The 8,308-nt window shown below is 51.5% G+C and overlaps 1 non-coding gene across 1 annotated transcript; it reads right to left on the bottom strand.

Moving 5' to 3' along the window:
- Nucleotides 1–7,458: 7,458 nt before the first annotated feature.
- LOC123367706 lies at nucleotides 7,459–7,648 on the bottom strand. The gene has a single exon (XR_006578600.1). It is a non-coding gene; the product is annotated as a U2 spliceosomal RNA (small nuclear RNA).
- Nucleotides 7,649–8,308: the final 660 nt, after the last annotated feature.

Here is an 8,308-nt window from a genome sequence, read left to right on the forward strand (position 1 = left end):
GGTTCTCAGCCAGGGGTATGCGTACTTTTGCATTTTTATGTCAGATTCTGTAAGCAAGTAGTTTTTAAGCGAGGTGAAACTTGGGGTACACAAGACAAATCAGACTCCTGAAAGGGGTACAGTAGTCTGGAATGGCTGAGAGCCACTCCCATAACTGATACATATTGAAATAGATCCACAGTGGTTTCCCAGTTTAAGCTAGAGAAACCTTTTGGGCAACTGATCAACTAGTAAAAGGCTCCGCCTACTTCCGCGCTCCACACCCCATCAAAATGTTCCTCTGGCTGAGAGAAGTGGGCAGGTGGCTGGGAGGTCAGCAATCCTAAAGTCTGTTCCTACCCTTTCCACTGCCAATACCTGCAGCTTCACTGGTGACAATTCTGCAGCATGGTTATGTATTATCAGAACAAAAAACTGCATCATATTGAAATGTGGAATTGCAGGGATGGCATAAACTACACTGAGGGCTTGGCTACACTTACAAGTTGCAGCGCTGGGAGTTACAGCGCTGGTCATGCAGCTGTGGAAGGGCCAGCGCTGGAGTGTGGCCACACTGACAGCTACCAGCGCTGCAGTGTGGCCACACTTGCAGCACTTTCCAGCGCTGTATTGAGAGGTGCATTGTGGGCAGCTATCCCACAGAGCACCTCGTCCCGTTTTGGCGCCGTTTTGGCGCTGAGTATTGTGGGAAGGGGAAGGAAGTGTGCGGGTCATTCCGCTTCCTGTTTGCCAGCGCCCCGTGGTGCATCGCTTCACATCCCAGCATTCACTCTTTCCAGCAGCGTTTGGCGCCATTGTGAGTGTCTTTCTGTTACTCTCTGTGTGAATCGCGATTTCTGTGGCAAATGGAGCCCGATCTGCTGAGGACTCTGCTGATGAGTGTCACCAGCACAACACGTTTGGCAGTCCAGCTATTCCTTCAGCTCCAAAGTGACAGTGAGGATTCCGACGATGATATCAATATGGATTTGCCTGCCGCGTGTGACACTAAAGTGCTTGCGGCATTTACGGAAATGCTCAGCACCGTTGAACGCCGCTTTTGGGCTCGGGAAACAAGCACTGAGTGGTGGGATCACATCGTCATGGAAGTCTGGGATGACGAGCAGTGGCTGCAGAACTTTCGTATGAGAAAAGCCACTTTCATGGGACTGTGTGCTGAGCTCGCCCCCACTCTGCGGCGCAAGGACACAAGATTGAGAGCTGCCCTGACGGTGGAAAAGCGAGTGGCTATTGCAATCTGGAAGCTGGCAACTCCAGACAGCTACCGGTCGGTCGGGAACCAGTTTGGTGTGGGAAAGTCGACCGTGGGAATCGTTTTGATGCAAGTTTGCAAGGCAATTAATCGCATCCTGCTAAGAAAGACCGTGACTCTGGGGAGCGTGCAGGACATTGTGGATGGCTTTGCACACATGGGTTTCCCTAACTGTGGAGGGGCAATAGATGGGACGCATATTCCTATTCTGGCCCCCCCCCACCTGGCATCAGAGTACGTTAATCGGAAGGGGTATTTCTCTATGGTTCTCCAGGCGCTTGTGGATCACCGCGGGCGTTTCATTGACATTTACACAGGCTGGCCTGGAAAGGTGCATGATGCACGCATCTTTCGGAACAGTGGCCTGTTCAGGAAGATGCAGGCAGGGACTTTTTTCCCAGACAGGAAGATCACAGTAGGGGATGTCGAAATGCCCACTGTGATCCTTGGAGACCCCGCGTACCCGTTACTGCCTTGGCTCATGAAACCCTATACAGGGAAGCTTGACAGGAGCAAGGACCGGTTCAACTACAGGCTGAGCCGGTGCAGAATGACTGTGGAGTGTGCTTTTGGGCGTTTAAAAGCCCGCTGGCGTTGCTTGTATGGGAAGCTAGACTTGGGGGAAAGCAGCATCCCCGCGGTTATATGCGCTTGCTGTACCCTCCATAATATTTGTGAAGGGAAGGGTGAAACATTCAGTGAGGCATGGACCACCGAGGTTCAAGTCCTGGAGGCTGAATATGCACAGCCAGAGAGCAGGGCTAATAGAGAGGCCCAGCACAGGGCTACAAGGATTAGGGATGCCTTGAGGGAAGAATTTGAGGCTGAAAGCCAACAATAATGTTTGCTGCCTTGCATGGGAGTGAATTGCACTGCTTACACTGTTATTCTATTATCCATAATAATAATATGATTTGTAGTGCCTCTTTCTTTACTGGGCTAAGGTATCTTTCACTATCTGCTATAATAAAGACTGTTTTCAAAGCCAAGAATTGTTTTATTGAAAAGAAAAAAACTTCCTTGACAGACAGACAGACACACAACATTTCATGAACACAAGAGGGCAGGGGTGTGGGTTGGTGAACTGTACAGTCACAAGTTTGCATATGCCCTGTCTGGATTGCTGTTTAATGAATCCTGCACTTCAGGGTTCATATACTGCATGGTGATGGGGGTTGAATGCAGAGGGTAAGGGTGGTGGTAGGTATCAGGGCTGGTTGGGGAACATACAGGTGTTGGAGGCAGCTGGTGGTGGTAAGAACCTGGATGCTGGGGAAAGGTGGTTTGAGCTGACATTGGGGCACAAGGCACAAAGGACGGGGCGGGTGGGGGAGTAGCACGGTAGTGCTCTGCTTGCATGGCAACGAGTGACTCTATAGACTCCGCTTGGCGCTCCAGGATGCTTAGCAGCCGCTCCGTGGTTTTCCTCTTGGCCACTGCATTTCTCTTGCGTGTCCTGCTTTCTTTCTCTCGCCAATCCTTCAAGTCCTTACTCTCTCGAGCAGACTGATTAAGAACAGTTTTCAGCATGTCTTCTTTGCTCTTTCGGGGATTTTTTCTCAAATTTTGAAGCCTCTGTGATGTTGAACATCTGGGCAGTCCAGTAGTCAAGGTCACTGTAGAAACAGAAATGACAACATTTAACACGGGCAGCATTGTATCCACTATCTCCAGACATGAATTGTTACACTGAGGGAGTGAGTTCTTATTTAAGCATTCTTTTACCCACACGCATAACACTACAGAAGCCACGACATGGTGAGTGAGCAGTGCTTATATGGGGAGAAGTGGGGCTTGGGTGATAGAGGGGAGCTGGTTGCTTCGGGTAATCTGGAGTGCTAGAGGGGTTGAGTGAAATGAAGATGCAGATGCAGGGGTGATCTTATCTCCCTATCTCTTCACTAAAGAGTCTCCCAACATTTTTCACAGGACTTAATCCTGGAAGATGTTTCCCTACTGCGAGTCACTAGGGAACAGCGGGGGGCTCTTTTAGAGCAATGTGGATTCCGCCCGGGACCCTATGCGGCTTGCCTGTGTTCAGAAATGGTCCCCCCACCACTGGCAGAAGAGTGGCGCGGACGCGTCACCGTCACTGGGACAAGGGACACAGTGGCTCTGCCTATAAACCTGCGCAGGCATATTGCCCACGCTCTGGATGAAGCTTTTGCTGAGATAACTGAGGCAGATTACCGCGACGTGATAGACCACATCAACGGGCTATTCCACATCTAGAGGCTGGCATGCATGCATCCATAACCCCCCTCCTCTCCAGAAACATTTCACCCAGAAAATAAAAGCCGCTTACCGGTAACACGCTCCTCTGCTTGTCCTTCTGCAACTGCTGGCTGCTGCGATTGGGTGCTTTCCTCCTGGCTTGAGAAGAGCTCCTGGCTGCATGCCTCCAGGGAATCTGCAGTTTCTTCCCCCATGCCAGGAGCTTCACTCGCGGTTTCCTCCCCCCCCCACGCCTCCGCCTCCGCCGCCTCCTCCGCCTCCTCCTCCTGTCCCCCAGCCTGCTCAGAAGTGTCCATCGTTATCCTGGGATTGGCAGTGGGGTCACCCCCAAGTATCTCATCCATCTCCCTGTAAAAACGGCAGGTCGTGGGAGCAGCTCCGGATCGTCGATTCCCCTCTCGGGCTTTGTAATAGGCACTCCGCAGCTCTTTAATTTTCACCCTGCATTGTACTGCGTCCCGATCATGGCCCCGATCCAGCATGGCCCTTGATATCTGCTCAAAGATATCGTAATTCCTACGGCCGGAGCGCAGCTGTGCCTGAACAGATGCCTCACCCCAAACACTGATGAGGTCCTGCAATTCACCAGTGCTCCATGCTGGGGCTCGTTTGCCGCGTGGAGGCATGGTCACCTGTAACTGATTAAAACTGATTGCACTCCACACCTGGCTGCAGCAAACAGGAAGGAGATTTTTAAATTTCCCGGGGCATTTACAGGGCGGGTCACCTGAGGCAAGAGCAGTAGAGTGCAAACTGATGTGCAGAGTGGCTGAACAGGAATTCTGGGATACCTCCTTATTCCCTGGAGGACAGGTAAAGCGCTGGTGAGTGTCCACACCTGCTGGGCAGCGCTGGATCACCAGCGCTGCACTCCTTATACCCCTGCCGGGATGGGTTTTCAGCCAGCGCTGCAACCAGGGAGTTGCAGCGCTGGTTGTGCCCTGCAAGTGTGGACGGGGTGTTGTTGCAGCGCTGGAAAGCCTCCACCAGCGCTGCAACTTGTAAGTGTAGCCAAGCCCTGAGTTTAATATAAAAATAAATATGACCGGATAACTGTACTAATTGTATTGTTTATTTTGTATTCATTAAGCTCTTCAACTTTTTCATTTAAATGGAATTGTCACAAAAATTCCAGACTGCTGCAGAGCCCAGGGACCTTGCTGTAGAGTAGACGTTAGAGCTGGTATTTTGCAGAGTACACAGGGCGGGTCTATGAGGGAGGTAGATACCATTAGCCCCATGACAGATTAGGAATATGTGTGTGTCCGATTGTAAACTCCACCTTGTATTTGTGCGCCCCATTTCAGGGGCTGCACTTTGTACTGTTGGAGTGTGATCTCATAATGTATTGCAACCTTCATTGTAGCTTAGAGCATCCATTTTATAGTGTGGTCTTGACACCTAGTTGAATGATTAGGGCTATGAGGCTGTGACAGAAGCATCAAGGGCCACCAGTGTTGAATGTCTCTTTCTACTGGAACAATGGGCTTTCTACCATTAAGGCCAAACCCATGACTAACAGGAGGGGTGAAATCAGACCAGGTGGGTGGGGCCTGCATTTAGGACTGCTTGTTATTTTTCAAAGACACTTAACTCTCTAGTGTGCATTGTTAACAATAAAGTGTCTGAGGATCAGAAAATATTTGGCTGCCTCTGTATACCTTGCTTTCCTGCCAAATTGTCTCTGAAGGGATTAATCAGAGAAACCAGAGCTCTCACACCCAGGAGAATTGGGGGAATGCGGGCACGTCTACACTGGTAAAGTTACAGCACCGCTCAGAGAGCGAAGAAGGAAAACCGCTGTTGTGTGTTCACAATAACAACTGCCTGCGCAATAGCATGTTCACACTTGCGGCACTTGCAATGCTATTCTGAGCAGTGCACTCTGGGCAGCTACCCCACAGAGCACCTCTTTCTCTTTCGCTGCTAAGACTTGTGGGAAGGTGGAAGGGGTCGTGGGGCATCCTGGGTCCTGTCCCAATGCCCTGTGATGCATTGATTCACATCCCAGCAATCCCTGTGCTTTCGTCTGCATTTGGCGCCATCTTTCAATGGTTTGTTCACTGTACACCCTGCCTCTTTCGGGCTGCAGGAATGGATCCCGAACTGCTGACCAGTATGCTGCTCGCTCTGACTAACACATCATGAGTGGCAGTGGCATTCCTTAAACTACAACAGCAAGAGGAATATGACATTGATCTCACCACACGTAGTAGCTACGACACGCGATCGCTTGTGGCATTCACAGAGGTGCTGATCACAGTGGGACACTGCTTTTGGGCTCAGGAAACAAGCACAGAGTGGTGGGGTCACATCATGATGCACGTCTAGGATGACGAGCAGTAGCTGCAGAACTTTTGCATGAGGAAAGTCACATTCATAATGGGACTGTGTGATGAGCTCACTCCAGCCCTGTGGCGCAAGGACATGAGAATGAGAGCTGCCCTGTTACAATGAGAAGCGCGTGGTGATTGCACTGTGGAAGCTGGCTACTCCAGACTGCTACCAATCAGTCACTAACCAGTTTGGAGTGGGAAAGTCCACTGTTGGAGTCGTGTTGATGCAAGTGTGCAGGGCCATTAATTGCCTCCTGAACCGAAAGACCATTACTCTGGGCAACATGTGTGACATTGCACAAACGGGCTTCCCTCACTGCGGAGGGGCAGTAGATGGCACACACATTCTAATTCTGACACCAGATCACTTAGCCACCGAGTACCTTAATCGCAAGGGGTATTTCTCAATGGTTCTCCAGGCGCTTGTGGATCACTGTGGGCATTTCACAGACATTAACGCAGGCTGGTCCAGAAAGGTGCACGATGCACGCAGAACATTGGCCTGTTCAAGAAGCTGCAAGCAGGGACTTTCTTCCTGGACCAGAAGATCACTGTAGGGGAAGGAGGGAGGGATAGCTCAGTGGTTTGAGCATTGGCCTGCTAAACCCAGGATTGTGAGCTCCATCCTTGAGGGGGCCACTTAGAGATCTGGGGCAAAAGCAGTACTTAGTCCTGCTAGTGAAGGCAGGGGGCTGGACTCAATGACCTTTCAAGGTCCCTTCCAGTTCTAGGAGATAGGATATCTCCATTTATTTATTTTATTTAAGTTGAAATGCCCATTGTGATCCTGGGAGACCCCACCTACCCCTTAATGCCATGGCTTATGAAGCCATACACGAGACAACTTGACAGCAGCAAGGAGCGGTTCAACAACAGGCTGAGCAAGTGCAGAATGACTGTTGAGTGTGCATTTGGCCATTTAAAAGCCCACTGCAATGCCTTTATGGGAAGATGGACATGGCCAATGACAATATTCCTATGCTTATAGCTGCGTGCTGTACGCTCCCTAATATTTGTGAAGGGAAGGGTGAAACCTTTACTCAGGGCTGGACCCCAGAGGCTCAGCACCTGGAGGCTGAGTTTGAACAGCCAGAGACCAGGGCTATTAGAAGGGCCCAGCGCGGGGCCATAAGGATCAGGGGTGCCCTGAGGTAGCAATTTGAAGCTGAAAGTCACTAATATTTGTTGCTATGCTCGGGATTGCACTGCTTGTAATGCAATGAGGTGATTGGTGCACAGGATGAAAGAAGGGGACTTAACATAATTGCATGTTGCTTTGCAGTGCTCTTTTTGCTTTCACTTAATAGAATAAAGATTGCTTTCAAACAAACACAATTCTTTTATTAAAAGACAACAACCGGAGGAGAGAGTCAAACGAAAAAATTCATCAGCAGGGGGACGATGGGAGAAGGGAAGGTCTCAAGAGGAGGAGGGGTCCCGGGACAGCTACAGATTTGTGTATGTTCAGGGATCATACCCAACCTTCTCCTTTGGAGTACGATGCAGCAGGTGCTGTATTTCAGCAGGGCCAAACTGCAGAGGGATGGGTGTTGAGTGCAGTGGCTAGTGGGAGTCCACACTGCTGGACTGTGAGGAGGGAGGAGTGGAATGCTGCAGGTAGAGAATGGAGTCTTTTTTTTTTTTTTTGATCCTGGAAATAGTGAAATACCAGGTCAATGCATGGGGTGGACAGAGCAAGCTCCTATTCCATCCCCTTGTTTCAAAAATCAATTTAACATACAGTCCTTAAATAAAGGACTTATCAGATATTAAACTGATAAGAACAGACACTATGCTTGATCTTAGCCAAAGGCCAAGAAGATTGGTAACAGTGTGTTGGTGGTGTGTGGGGGGGGGGAGAGATGGGGGGCCATGGGAAAGAGTTTTGTGACAGCAGCTGCAGGGGAGGGCAGGCGCGGAGCTGCTCGGTTTGAAGAGCTAGTATCACCTGGAGCATGTCCACTTGGCAGGGGCAGCTCTACGTTTTTGGCCGCCCCAAGCAGTCATGCGCAGGAGGCGCCCCGGAGCCGCGGGAGCAGCGGACCTCCCGCGGGCATGACTGCGGAGGGTCCGCTGGTCGCGCGGCTCGGCTGGACCTCCCGCAGCTGCTGATGGTTCGCAGGTCCGGCGGCTCCGCTGGAGTTGCCGCAGTCATGCCTGCGGGAGGTCCAGCCGAGCCGCGGGACCAGCGAACCGTCCGCAGTCATGCCTGCGGGAGGTCCACTGGAGCCGCGGGACGAGCGCCCCCTCCGCAGTCATGCCTGCGGCAAGTCCGGTCATCCCGGGGCTCCGGTGGACCTCCCGCAGGCATGACTGCGGCAGGTCCGCCGGCCTAGCCTGCTGCCCCCCCGGGAAAGGGCCGCCCCACGCGCGTGCTTGCCGCGCTGGGGTCTAGAGCCGGCCCTGCCACTTGACGCTCCATAACATTTAAGAGCCGCTCCCAGGCTTCTTTCTGGTGTGCCACGTTCGCCTTTCGGTCCCTTTT

The sequence above is a fragment of the Mauremys mutica genome, chromosome 3, assembly GCF_020497125.1.
Source record: "Mauremys mutica isolate MM-2020 ecotype Southern chromosome 3, ASM2049712v1, whole genome shotgun sequence".
NCBI classification, from domain to species: Eukaryota; Metazoa; Chordata; order Testudines; family Geoemydidae; genus Mauremys; species Mauremys mutica.